Consider the following 14,340-nt stretch of genomic DNA (forward strand, 5'->3'; position numbering starts at 1 on the left):
TATTCTGCATTCAAAGATTTTCTAAAAATTACTTACCTCGTCTGGGAATCGAACCGACTTAAATGTAAAAAAAAACACCCCTACTTTTATAATGCCAATGACTTATAACTTAAGGTCTTATTTCAGTAAAATATCCTATCTACGTATGTATAGACTTAGATAAATAATAACTTTTATTTCATACTTGTTTCTAATTTATTTCACTAATATATAATAATATATATATATATATAATATAATATAATATAATATAATATAATATAATATAATATAATATAATATTGACACACTTTCACACAAATTATCTTGCCCCAAACTAGGCATAGCCTGTACTATGGGTACAAGACAACGATATATTTAATACAATATACTTACTTAAACATACATAAATACATATAAACATCCATGACTCGGAAACAAACATTCATATTCATCATATAAATGATTGCACCTACCGGGATTCGAACCCGGGACCTAGCTTTGTAGTCAGGGTCAATATGATCCATAATAATATTAAAGAATACAATATACTATTATTTAGTATGTAAGTATTACTTTATTTATATATAAATTAATTGCGATTTCCAATAAAGCACACAATAGTTTTTTTTAGAGGAGAGGTTATTTTAATTAGGTAATGCATCGGTAAGAATAAATAAATGCAATCCAGATTGCTCCTGATATTTGTTCGTTAAATCGTATTTTATCATTATTTTTTCCCATAATTTGCCCTATTGAAAATAATAGATGGAGAAAATTCTCTACTCAAATTGAGAAAGAGATGAACAAACGAGTGTACGGGCTCACTTGATTGTAAATAATCACCACCAAACCATGCCACAAAGGCGACGAGAAAATTGATCAGATTCATAACGCGTCATATATTATATACCGCGTTTAGAATCTCAATATACCTATGAGACATAGCATTGTCAATGGAAAATCACCAGTCTCTAATTTGATATATTTTAATGAACTCCTTTCGGACTATATGGATATAAAGGTGAAACACGTGTCGAATTGTTTGAAGACAAATATTGGCGACATTAACACTAAAGAAAACTCAAATCATTTGAATAATTATAGATTTCTGCAAAGTAACGCCTATTTCAATAAATTTTCTTAAATCGCCGAAATTATACATCAAGTTAACCTGAAGAAGAATTGAAGCTTCAGCGTCTGGCAGCCCAAAACGTTTGGTTCAATCAACAGTGTAAACATCTAAAAGTCATCCTTAATTACATCAACATCCGATCTAACACACATTCACGCGCAAGCACTATAGCCGTAAATAAATTTAAACAAATTTGGTTAAACGAAGAATGCCGATATTGATTTTCAGTTAGAGAAAATCTCAAGCTTCACTTGAGAATTCACTTCCGAATTGACATTCAAACTACATAATATCAAGTTTGACATTTTAGACATTAAGCGCGGAATTAGTCAATAGACTAGTATAAGAAATATATCAAATACAGTCTAAGAAATTGGCACAGCTATTACGGGATAGTCAAAATAATGGCTTCTATCTCGATGACGCACCAAACACGGTCCACCAATTCTATACGCGCGTCAAAACTCTTTCAACAGCACAGCTTAATATGCTTTTGATAAGATCGATAACAATCCGTCAAACTGTTGAAGGCGGGTATTAGAGGAGATTTGTTGCGCTGGTTTGCGTCTTACATTAGAAATAGATCTCAAGCTGTTGTGATAAACATCTTCACCGCTAATTGGTTAGACGTTCCCAGCAGCTTACCGCAAGGGTGCGGTGCAAGGTACAGTGCGTAGGGCTAAGCAGTTCTTTACGTTAAAATAAAGTTATTTCACTTGGTATACTATTGTTTTGTTAATGTGTTTAATAACTCATAGTTTGCATCTTACTATGTGTTGTACATAATCAATACATGTATACTGTAATTTTCTATTTCTCAATGTTTCTCTATTATGTGATATTGACAGGCTAGTTTAAATACATATATACATATACATGACTATGGTATTTACCTAAGAGACGAGCATAATATTATATTCAAATTCAAAATTCAAATTCAAATATTTTTATTCAAAATAGGATTTATAATCACTTATTGAACGTCAAACTCTACCACCCATTCAAAAGAGACTGCCTCAGACCTAAGAAGAATGGGCGCAAGAAACTCAGCGGGCTTTTTTTTATATAAAATATGGATTACAATGTCATATCGTACAATAAACATTTATAATTAAATAGCCTGAGGGTGTTCGCTTTAATCCCAGAGAAGCAACAGTCAAAATGATTATTTCTTTAAATTTTTCTCTTAATGATTCTTTAGGACCTTGGTTATAAATCGCGTGAATAGCCCTCTTCTGCAGCACAAAGATAGTATAAATATCGGCCGCACTGCCCCATAACAATATACCAAAGGACATAATACTATGAAAATAACTAAAGTATACTAATCTCACCGTATCTATGTCAGTTAACCGTCTGATTTTCTTAACCGCATATGCTGCAGAACTAAGCCTATTCGCCAATCCTTCAATATGGGGGCCCCACTGCAATTTGGAATCAAGAGTAATGCCAAGAAAATAATATAATGATTTAAAATACATTTTGAACATTAGGAAATTATTGTATTTGTATTATTACAAAACATATTTATTTTTACGAACCATCAACAACATAAAAGCTTAAGAGGCTTCAAGCATCCAAATTTTATAATTAATATAATATCTATAGCCCGCAACTTCGTCTCATAAAAGCAGGCGGCCAACAACAACAGCAGATGTGAAATATCTTAATGAATATACAAATTTCTTAATTGGAGAATACAAAATTTAAAAAATATATGGTATTACTGATTTTGAATAAACGACTCGCCTAGAACTTGCGATTAATTTATAAAAATAAAAGTGCACAAAAAATGGAAACTATATGGTTATTCCCTTGACTATAGTAGTTACTCCTATTAATAAGAAGAGCTCGCAAAGTAGAAATGGAATGTTATAACTGTTATATTGAATTTTCTGAAAAAAATATTAAGAAATATCCAAACTTTTTTTGGTTTTATATTAAATCTATTTTAGCTAATCAGGGTCTGCCACAAACTATGCAATATAAAGGATCGACGTCCTCAGATGGTAAAGAAATTTGTAACATGTTTAATGAATACTTTCAATCAGTCTTTGAAAAGCCTAAAGATCATCCACTCCACTATAATGACAATGAAATAAATGCCTCAGCAATAGTAGAAATTAGTACAGTCAGTTTAAGTATAGATATGGTTCTAAAATATCTTCAATCAGTTAATACTAATAATGGAGCCGGTCCAGATTGACTATATTATATATATATGTATATATATTATAACCGGACAAATTGTGCTATATCATTGGCACTTCCTATTTTCTTAATATATAAGCAGTCTATTGATGAAGGATGTATGCCGTACCTTTGTATATAACCCCTGTACCGAAAGGTTCTGTTAGCATGGATATAGAAAAGTATAGGCCAATATCAAAATTATGTCAATTTGGAAAAATATTTGAAAAAATAGTAACGAACCAATTATCTGTAGCTGTCCGTCAACATATCTGCCCAAATCAATATGGATTCTTTAAAGGTAGAAGTGTTGATAGTAATCTTTTGGTGTTTAATGAATTTTTGTTAGATGCTATGGACAAGGGATACCAGGTAGATGCTGTGTATACCGAATTTGCCAAAGCATTTGACAAAATTTGTTATGATACTCTATTGATGAAGCTCTGGCAACTCGGTATACATGGTGATCTTTTTAGATGGATAAAGTCATACATCACTAATAGGAGTCAGGCTGTTGTAACTAGTGGTTTCGTTTCTGATTTTAAATCAAAAAGTTCTGGTATTCCACAAGGGTCGCATGTGGGCCCTCTATTATTTATTTTGCATATTAACAATATTTCTGAGATTCCAAAGAAATCTAACTCAATATTATATGCAGATAGATATCAAAATGTACAAAGTAATACGTAATATAGATGATTGCATTGCACTACAAAGTGATATAAATACTTTTGAAATTAATTGCACAAACATTAATTTATTTTTAAATACAGAAAAATATCATATTATTACTTTTACAAGAAAACGCAATCCAATGTTTTACAATTATAATCTTCGTGGTAAAGAACTCACAAGAGTCACTGAAGTTAGGGATCTAGGCGTAATTTTAGACTCGAAACTCACCTATGTTAATCATATTAATAAAATCGTAAATAAAGAGTATAAACAACTTGGTTTATTTTACGCGCTGGAAAAACATTTAAGGATCTTTTAACTTATAAAATATTATTTGATAGTTTTGTACGAGGTCACTTGGAATTTGGATGTGCAGTTTGGAAACCTTTTTATCAAATTCACGTTGATCGTTTAGAAAGAATTCAAAAAAAGTTTATTAAGGCTCTAGAATTTAGAACTAGACATGATGAATACATTAATTACCAATTATAATTACACAAACATAAAATAGAATCTCTATCATACCGTCGTGACAAATTCGATATAACCATATTATATAAAATCATAATTTATGTTATTGACGCCCCTGCGTTATTACAGAAAATTACATTTAGGATACCTCGTATGTGTGAACGTAGCAGTAAAGAAAAACCTTTATTCTCAATTCCGACCAGTAGAACTTGTTTTACCCACAATAGTTTCATAAGACGTGTCTGTCGACTTTATAATAACTCCATTAATCATATTGATATATTTTGTAACTCCATAAATAAATTAAAAAGATACCTTAAAATGAAAAACAAAAGTGATAAATTTAAATAAGTTACATACTTTCCTATAAGATATTATAGTATCTATACATATTTTATATACTTTATAAAATTCAGCTTCTTAAACGTAAACTTTGTGTATATAAATGCGCCATAACCTGTATATAACACAGGGAACTAAAGGTTTATATTAACTCATAGTTATTAAGATAGTTGTATGATACTGTTTGTCCTTATATAAATAAATAAAATAAAAAAAAATTTAAATAAGATTTAGCAATCATCCAAAAATGGCTTTTATCTGAACAAGATAAGTATATTACAAAAATGAGGGAATTCTACAAAATAAAGGCATATAATTTGACATTAAACAAAACCTTTGATTAATACTTCCATATGACAAGTTGTACAATATGTACCGTTCAGCTTTCGACCACAGATATTAATATTAACTGCTACTAGAAGCGGCAATGGCCGAAATCCTAGGCAATTTCCTGGATTATATATCCCGATACTATCTTGGCAAACTTGCCACTGTGTAATGGTGGAGATTAGTCCGTACTTTACGATACACCCGTAGCGATAAGGAGCTGCGAAGGTTTTAATAGATGCCGGACCCATTAGACCTTAGACCGCAGATTATAAGTGTTCTACTATTTGCATGAATATTTTAGGATTTCTAAATGTTACATTTTACGATGCTGTCTGAAAGCTCCACGTGGCTTTTGATTTTTCATATCGAATTGAACAATACTAGCTGTATTCTGTCATAATCCATTGCCATGAGTGTTAATAGTCCTTAACATCGAATGGGTGCGTATAATATATTATTCTACTAATTTTATAAATGCGAAAGTTTGTGAGTGAGTGTGTATATTTGTTACGTCTTCAAGCACAAACTACTGAATAGTTTTTAATGATAGCTTACACATCAGAATAACACATAGGCTATTATTATCCAAAATATAACGATAAGTGTCAAGAAATAGAAAAAAACTGCAATCTGTGAGCTATTCATGTTTGCGGCGCAAAGCCCGTAGGAGTTACAAAAATACATAATATAATGTATATCGGCGCAAATACTCACTTACTTTTTTTAAAAACAACAAAATAAGATTACTACTACTTAATATTAATTTTACTCTAAAATCCTACTAGCACGTGCACGTGCTCTGAGCCCTATAAATACGGCGACATTGTCGACACTCGAGGCATTCGTGCTCGGGTGTCGTACGGTACGGATCCCTCTGGTACGTCGTTACTTTTCCTGTAGAATAAACAAAGGTAATCAAATACTCTTGCAGTTTTCTTTCAATGACCCAATTATGAGTGATCATCAGCAAGTTGACAATTGTGACTTCACACCCTTAAAAACAATCGGAGGCTCTTTCTTCGTCATCGAAGGTGACATATATAAATAATTGCGTTATTTTATACAATCTAATTATCGTAACTAGAATAAGATTAATTAATTAAATTGTATAAAAATACGCAATTATTTTTATACTTTTTAGTGCACATTATATATATTGGTTTGGAATAGTGTTTTTGAAGACGGCTGTTTTTTGTTAATTTTTTTTTTATATTTTCATGTTAAATGGATCCAACGGTTGCCACTGACTCGGAGTGCTACAAGGTGGAAATTGTATATTATGCTTCTTGCGAGATGAGTAGCGTGTACGGAAGAGGCGTGAAGTTTCAATTTATATACATTACGCGGTTGTTCGAACCGATACCTAGAGAACGGCTGGGCTGATTTTCATGATTTTTAATTTGTTGGATTTGTCTCCGTTCCGAATAGTAAAATAATATACAATCATTGAAGTGTTGACGAATAAATAAAATACTTTCTAATACAATAATCTCTGGATCTACTGAGACGGTTTTAAAAATGTTCTTACCAATAGAAAATTAATTTATTTATTTAATTAAATTGCGTTACATGCAACTTAGTTACTAAACAAAATTGTAGTACTAAATATTTATCACATGCACCTCGTAATAAGGCATAGCAATGAATGACAGAGGGGCAGACATTCAAATATATTTTTCCTCTAGGTATTCATAAATAGAATAGTAACATTTTTCAAAAGTAACTTTACTAAGTACTAGTAAGTAACTAAGTAATAGAAATAGCCACATTTTTTGTTAGTGTTATATTATGCTATATTATATTATCCTGAAAAATAAAAAGACTTTTTTGCAGTCTGCCTTAAAAAGAAAGCCTGAGAAAATAATAGAATTGAATACCTAAAATAATTTATATGGAAAAACAATGTTTGTCGGCTTAGGTTGTATAATTTATATAGTCACTAGTTATAGACAGTCGCAGTACTCAGCAATATACTTTACAATTGTGGGATTGTCGTAGTGTTTTGTGATGTTCAGAAAATTTATAGTTATGAGTAAGTGATTGATATCGGTTAAAGAGCGATTCAATATAAAAATAGTGAGAAACGCCAATAACCTTTTGTCAGAAAACTCATTCCTGGATGTTGTGCAGGCATGCGGCCCTCACTGTTCAACACAAACATTTTACCGAAGCTTCACAAAGTTTTACAATATTTTCACTTTGAAGGAATTTTCAATTTAGAAATTCTACGCCAGTGAATGTTCAAATATAAGAACATCTTCGCTTAATTAAATTACAGACTTCCTTAGCCTTTTTTTGTTCTAGTAGAATAATAGGTCTAGAAAAATTAACGTTTTATAAACACAAGAATCTTAGTGCCAATTAGTATTTTTGACCTTTTCATGGTGAACAAGCGGGCATGATAGATGATGGTCAGTGATTTTTTTTACATTTGAATCAAACATTATAATATAAATTTAAAATATTTCCAAAGTGAAGTAAAATTTTAACCTTTACTTTTAAACTATTTTTTTCTGAGCAAGAACTACTTTCAACACAATCAAGGTATTAATTTATAACTAAATGACGAATTAAATAAATATAATTGAAGAGTAACGATACTGAGCTTTACGTGAAATATCCATTTATTGATTTATTAAGTTAGAGGTAAAAAAAAATTAAAGGTATTTATTAATGTATTAATTAATATTAATCTCCCTGTAAATGTTCACTCCGACAAATGCGTAATAGATTTGTTTATTTGTGTCTCAATCTCTAATCTTGCTATCGTGTTGAGAGGGGATTTTCCTTGATTACACTCAAGACATTATACTAAGATGAGATTAAAGTGATTACTGTTGCCAATTATAGTTACAAATTATTATTGTGTGTAACTGATAAATGATAGGAATTAATGAATATTCATTAAATATATATTATAATATGAGTCATTTGAGTTTAGTATAAACAGTATCATTAAGCACCTCTAATGAATAAAACCCCTGACTATTAAATTATTCACATTAAGCGTAGAGTTAATAAACAGATCCACTAAACAAAATGCCAGTAATATATACTACAAGTATGTAGCGCGAACAAGTAGAAATTGTAATTGGGGACGATACCACTACAATATCCCTACTAATATCATAAATATGAATGTAGTTTGTTTCTTACGCTTTCATGCCTAAACCACTCAACCGATTCCGTAAAATTTAATATAGAGATAGAATAGAGCCTTGAAAAGGTCATGGGTTACCTTTCGTTGCGAAAAAAATAAATGGAGGAGTTGAAATATGGGATGGCAATTTGTATGGACGTTCGTCATTATCGAGGATGATTCCATAAAACTTTCCATTTAGGCATTTGATAAGAAGTTAATAAATATTTTAATATTATAATATTAATCAAGTAAATGATTTTTTGATGTGTGGAAGTCCAAACAACGTTATCCTTTCACGCCTAACTCCGAATTCAATTTTAATTATATTTAGTACAAAAATAGGCTAGACCTTGGGAAAGGACATAAGCTACCGTTTTTTCTTAAAAAAGGGCATTAACGGGTTGAAGTAAAGGATGAAAGTTTGCACAGGAAACTTTTTATTTAGGCACTTGATAACAAGTAAACATTTGTTCGACGATCTTTGAAACTTAAACCTACATGGGGATGAAATAGAAGATTAAAGTTTACAGGGAAATACTATTAAAGAGACTGTGAAATAAACAGGAGGTTGTGGTAATTGATACACCCTGCCCATTTTAATGCAGTCCGCTCAGGATTCTTGATAAACCCAAAAATTCTGAGCGGCAGTACAATTGAGCTCGTCATCTTGAGACATAAGATGCTAATCTTATTTGCCCAGTAATTTCACTAGCTATGGCGCATTTTAGACCGAAACACAGTAATGTTGACACATTACTGCTTCATGGCAGATATTAGCGCCGTAGTGGTACCCATAAACTCGCCGATATCCTGTGCAAAGGAGCCACTGGTCATCAAGTCAAGGAAAATAGTTAACATTATAAAATACAAGGAACATAAACACAATTCTATGAAACATTCCACAATAAATACATATTATAAGAGCCAACGAATATTGTAGCTCAGTGAGTCACCCACGCCTGGCTCCCCAACTAGTAACAAATGTCCTCTCGCAGCGATATTTAACGTTTCTTTTACTATTATTGTCTCGGCCAAACAAATAAAATATCAATGATCACCTCGTTACAACATCTTGTTCTACAAATAAACGATGCAATATTGATACTTGTCTGCAGTATTGTGCTCGGTTCAGACGAGTTCTTTTGCTGGCTTTACCTAGATGATTTCAGTTAATGTTATACATGTTATACAACAAATGGAATATGAAATTCTAAAGATCACTCAATAAACGATTATGTGGTAAAGGTAACTAATATATAAAACACCAGATGAGTTTTCCGCCATTCTGCTCCGTTCTCATGCATAATATAATATTATAATTGATATTTGAAGTAAATTTTAACATTCACTCAGTGATCCTATATCCTATTTTGAATAGTAATATATAAACTTGATATGACACGTTGTACCTAATAATATCCTGATGAATGATCACGCCGCGTCTGCTCACCTAATGTGGTTAAATTGTTTATAATACCATTATGATTATAAAATATATTATGTTTTTAGTTACAATTATTGAACATAAGCATTTGAATTTTGTGTATGTACATTAATAGTATCATTATATGATCCTATAAAAGTAACAATTGGTTAGATTGAGAGAGGAGGAGCCTGCCTACAGCTACCGTGTGCGCGAGAGAAAGGGAAGCCAGATAGACTGGCGCCGTAACGTGTTACGTTACGAAGAATTTTACCTACGGTAAACGTGAATAAATAACAAGTTATTACTTATAAATAAACATAAACTTTCTTAGCGATTTTCTTTAATATTCAATAACAACGAGTCCTCTCTCGAGGAGGTCGCGGAATGGGGTAAATTGAACCTTGTCCAATTTAACCCCTCAAGTTCAACTCAAGTTTGCGCGTTTACCACTAAAAAAACCCCATTTGTCGTATCACCGCTCTTCGAGAACACTTTCTCGTTAAAGCCGCGCCTAGTATCGGAATACTGGGTCTCGAAATCTCGAGCGATTGCCAATTCCGTGGCCATCTGGAGGCCAAAGCCAAATTGGCTACGAAGAAGCTGGGCGTCATCAATAGAACACGGCAATACTTCAAGCCGGCCCACATTCTAGCGCTCTACAAAGCACAGGTCCGGCCACACATGGAGTATTGCTGTCATCTCTGGTCTGGCGCACCCCAGTATCTGCTCGATCCATTTGACCGCGTGCAACGTAGAGCAGCTCGAATTGTCGGGGACTCAGTGCTCTGTGAACGGCTGGATCTCTTGGCGTTGCGTAGAGACGTCGCTTCATTGTGTGTCTTCTACCGCATTTATCACGGGGAGTGTTCCGAAGAGCTGTTTAACCTGATTCCTGCCGCCGAATTCCACCTTCGCACGACACGCCACAAGTTAGGATTTCATCCCCACCATCTGGATGTGTGGCGGTCCTCCACAGTGCGGTTTTCAAGGAGCTTTCTCCCTCGTACTACAAAGCTATGGAATGAGTTTCCGGGACAATATAACACATGGGTACCTTCAAAAAAGCGCGTACACCTTCCTTAAAGGCCGGCAACGCTCTTGTGATTCCTCTGGTGTTGCAAGAGAATGTGGGCGGCGGTGATCACTTAACACCAGGTGACCCGTACGCTCGTTTGTCCTCCTATTCCATAAAAAAAAAAAGTATTGACATGTGCTAATGTTACCTTCAATTTTATATTCTCAACTATATAATGAGTAAAAATGATTTAAATGTGAAAGTGGCATTGAATGAATTTAATAAAGAATAGTAAATGAAATAATATTTTACATAATTAAAGTTAACTATTATTAAGTTTTACTTCAATCGCGCGTAAAGATTACACGCACAAACATTTTTATTATTATGAATACTTCATGAATCTATAATTGAACAAATTTTTGTGGGTATTTTTATTGAAATGGAGGACAAATGAGCGTACGAGTCACCTGGTGTTAAGTGATCATCTCTGCCCACATTCTCTTGCAACGCCAGAGGAATCACCGGGCGTTGCCGTCCTTTTTAGGCCGGACGTAAATATTTTATCTCGTATGTGTGTATGTATGTAAATCATGGCTGCTATTGTAAGATCAGGACCAAATTGCAATGGGACCATACGAGAAGCACACATGCTTTCAAATAAAAAAAGAAATTTCAAAATCGGTTCACCTAGTCGAATGTTCTGAGGTAACAAACATTAATAAAAAAACATACCAACGAATTGAAACCTCCTCCTTTTTTGAAGTCGGGAAAAAATAGTCTTGTGGTATTAACAATTCCTGAGCGTAGAACCGGGATAACGAGGCACGCAAATTGTAGGACAATATTATTATGACTGTTAATATATAAAAATATTATCTGAGTGAAAACCACCAGCGATCCGCCGCGTTTGGCACTACAAGTCAGCAGATTGGGATAGGGTGCGTTCCTTTTTTGCATCCTACCCTTGGAGCAGGGTTTGTTTCCCTTCGGATGATCCTAGTGCCTGCGCCGTTGCAGTAGCCGATGTGATACTACAGGGCATGGATATTTTTATACCAAGCTCTGTAGTACCGATCGGTGGCAGATCACAGCCCTGGTTCGATGCGTCAGTTAAAGCAGCATCTGACTGCAAAAAACAGGCGTATCGAACTTGGGTTGCGGCGCTGGGCACAAAGAATCCGAACTGCATAGTTCTTAAGAGGAAATACAACCGTGCTTCCAGATTTTTTAAGCGGCAAATCGCCCGTGCAAAGTCACAACACGTCGTCAAAATCGGCGAGCAGCTTTCCAGTTACCCGACCGGAACACGCAAGTTCTGGTCGTTGTCGAAAGCTGCTCTTGGTAACTTCAGCCAGCCGTCCATGCCGCCGTTGCACATGAGGAATGACACCCTGGCCCATACGGCAAAAGAGAAAGCCGATCTCCTGTGCACTCTTTTCGCCTCCAACTCGACTCTTGACGACAACGGAAAAACACCGCCGACCATCCCGCGGTGTCAGAGCTCTATGTCTGAAGTACAGTTCAGACAAAAAACTGTTAGGCGAGCTCTGCTTTCGTTGGACGTCAGGAAGTCGAGCGGGCCGGATGGCATTTCTCCAATCGTGCTTAGAACGTGTGCCTCTGAGTTGACGCCGGGGCTAACGCGTTTATTCCGGCACTCTTATTCCAAAGGCGTAGTCCCTGACTCATGGAAGTCAGCCCTTGTCCATCCGATCCAAAAAAAAGGAGACAGTTCGGATCCGGCAAACTACAGTGCCTATTGCTAAAACATCCCTGCTCTCCAAAATCATGGAGAGCATAATTAGCCGTCAGCTCTTGGTACACCTAGAGGGTCACCAGTTGATCAACGACCGGAAATACGGCTTTCGCCATGGTCGGTCGGCAGGTGATCTTCTGGTATACCTAACACATGGATGGGCTGCGGCTATTGAAAGCAAGGGGGAAGGCCTGGCAGTTAGCCTGGATATAGCGAAGGCCTTTGATCGTGTATGGCACAAGGCGCTCCTCTCTAAACTTCCATCATTTGGGCTTCCCAAGAGCTTGTGCAAGTGGACCTCCAGCTTCCTCACAGTTGTCGACGGACATTGCTCGAACCCAAAGCCCGTGAATGCTGGAGTGCTCCAAGGCTGTGTGCTATCTCCTACGCTGCTTCTTCTGCATATCAATGGTATGTTGGACACATCCAACATTCATTGCTATGCAGATGACAGCACTGGTGATGCCGTATACACGGGCCATGCACGTCTCTCTCGGGAAATCGTCGACCAGTGCCGGGAGAAACTTGTGTCTTCTATCGAGTCCTCTCTTGAGAAGGTCGCGGAATGGGGTAAATTGAACCTTGTCGAATTTAACCCCCAGAAGACTCAAGTTTGCGCGTTTACCACTAAAAAACCCCATATGTCGCATCACCGCTCTTCGACAACACTTCCCTAAAAGCCTCGCCTAGTTTCGGAATACTGGGTCTTGAAATCTCGAGCGATTGCCAATTCCGTGGCCATCTGGAGGGCAAAGCCAAATTGGCTTCAAAGAAACTGGGCGTCATTAATAGAGCACGGCAATACTTCAAGCCGGCCCACATTCTAGCGCTGTACAAAGCGCAGGTCTGGCCACACATGGAGTATTGCTGTCATCTCTGGTCTGGCGCACCCCAGTATCAGCTCGATCCATTTGACCGCGTGCAACGCGGAGCAGCTCGAATTGTCGGGGACCCAGTACTCTGTGAACGGCTGGATCACTTGGCGTTGCGTGGAGACGTCGCTTCATTGTGTGTCTTCTACCGCATTTATCACGGGGAGTGTTCCGAAGAGCTTTTTTACCGAATTCCTGCCGCCGAATTCCACCTTCGCACGACACGCCACAAGTTAGGATATCATTCTCACCATCTGGATGTGTGGCGGTCCTCCACAGTGCGGTTTACAAGGAGCTTTCTGCCACGTACTACAAAGCTGTGGAATGAACTTCCTTGTGTGGTGTTTCCGGGACGATACGACATGGATACCTTCAAAAAAAGCGCGTTCACCTTCCTTAAAGGCCGGCAACGCTCCTGTGATTCCTCTAGTGTTGCAAGAGAGTGTAGGCGGCGGTGATCACTTAACAACAGGTGACCCGTACGCTCGTTTGTCCTCCTTTTCCATAAAAAAAAAATAATAATAATCAGCCGGTTCTTAATAATTTTGAATGACCTCTTTATCGATACATGTTGGAAGAGGGGACTCTTTAATCAAACCATACATTTTGTAGGACAAATATTTTTTCGAATAACTTTGATACTTATCATCAGATTTTTAAAAATCTAGTTAATAATAAATTTTTGAGAATAAAAGATAAATAGCATACTGAAACACAATTGAAAACATAACGGTCACACAAAAAAAACAATTTTCCCTTGAAAGTGACAGTAAAAAAAACAGTGCATAGCACGCACTGAAACAGTACCGACTGAAGAACTATACGAATTAAACGTGACATGTAGTGTTACACGTTTATTAAAATAGTATTTCTTTGCTTATTTTCTACATAAAAAAAAATAGAGGCTTATGCCTGATATATATTAATTATTGTCCTAATAAAGATTCATGATTAACTCAATTTAAATTAAACACCATGCATAATGCCTTTTCGGCTATGTAACG

The 14,340-nt window shown here is 35.5% G+C and overlaps 1 long non-coding RNA gene across 1 annotated transcript in view; it reads right to left on the minus strand.

The window, feature by feature from the left end:
• Window positions 1–276: 276 nt before the first annotated feature.
• LOC126973838 (uncharacterized) overlaps window positions 277–14,340 on the minus strand; it is a 453,438-nt gene continuing 439,374 nt past the window's right edge. The window contains exon 2 of the long non-coding RNA XR_007731431.1: window positions 277–451. This is a non-coding gene — a long non-coding RNA (uncharacterized LOC126973838). The remainder of the gene's footprint in view (window positions 452–14,340) is intronic.

The sequence above is a fragment of the Leptidea sinapis genome, chromosome 30, assembly GCF_905404315.1.
Source record: "Leptidea sinapis chromosome 30, ilLepSina1.1, whole genome shotgun sequence".
NCBI classification, from domain to species: domain Eukaryota; kingdom Metazoa; phylum Arthropoda; class Insecta; order Lepidoptera; family Pieridae; genus Leptidea; species Leptidea sinapis.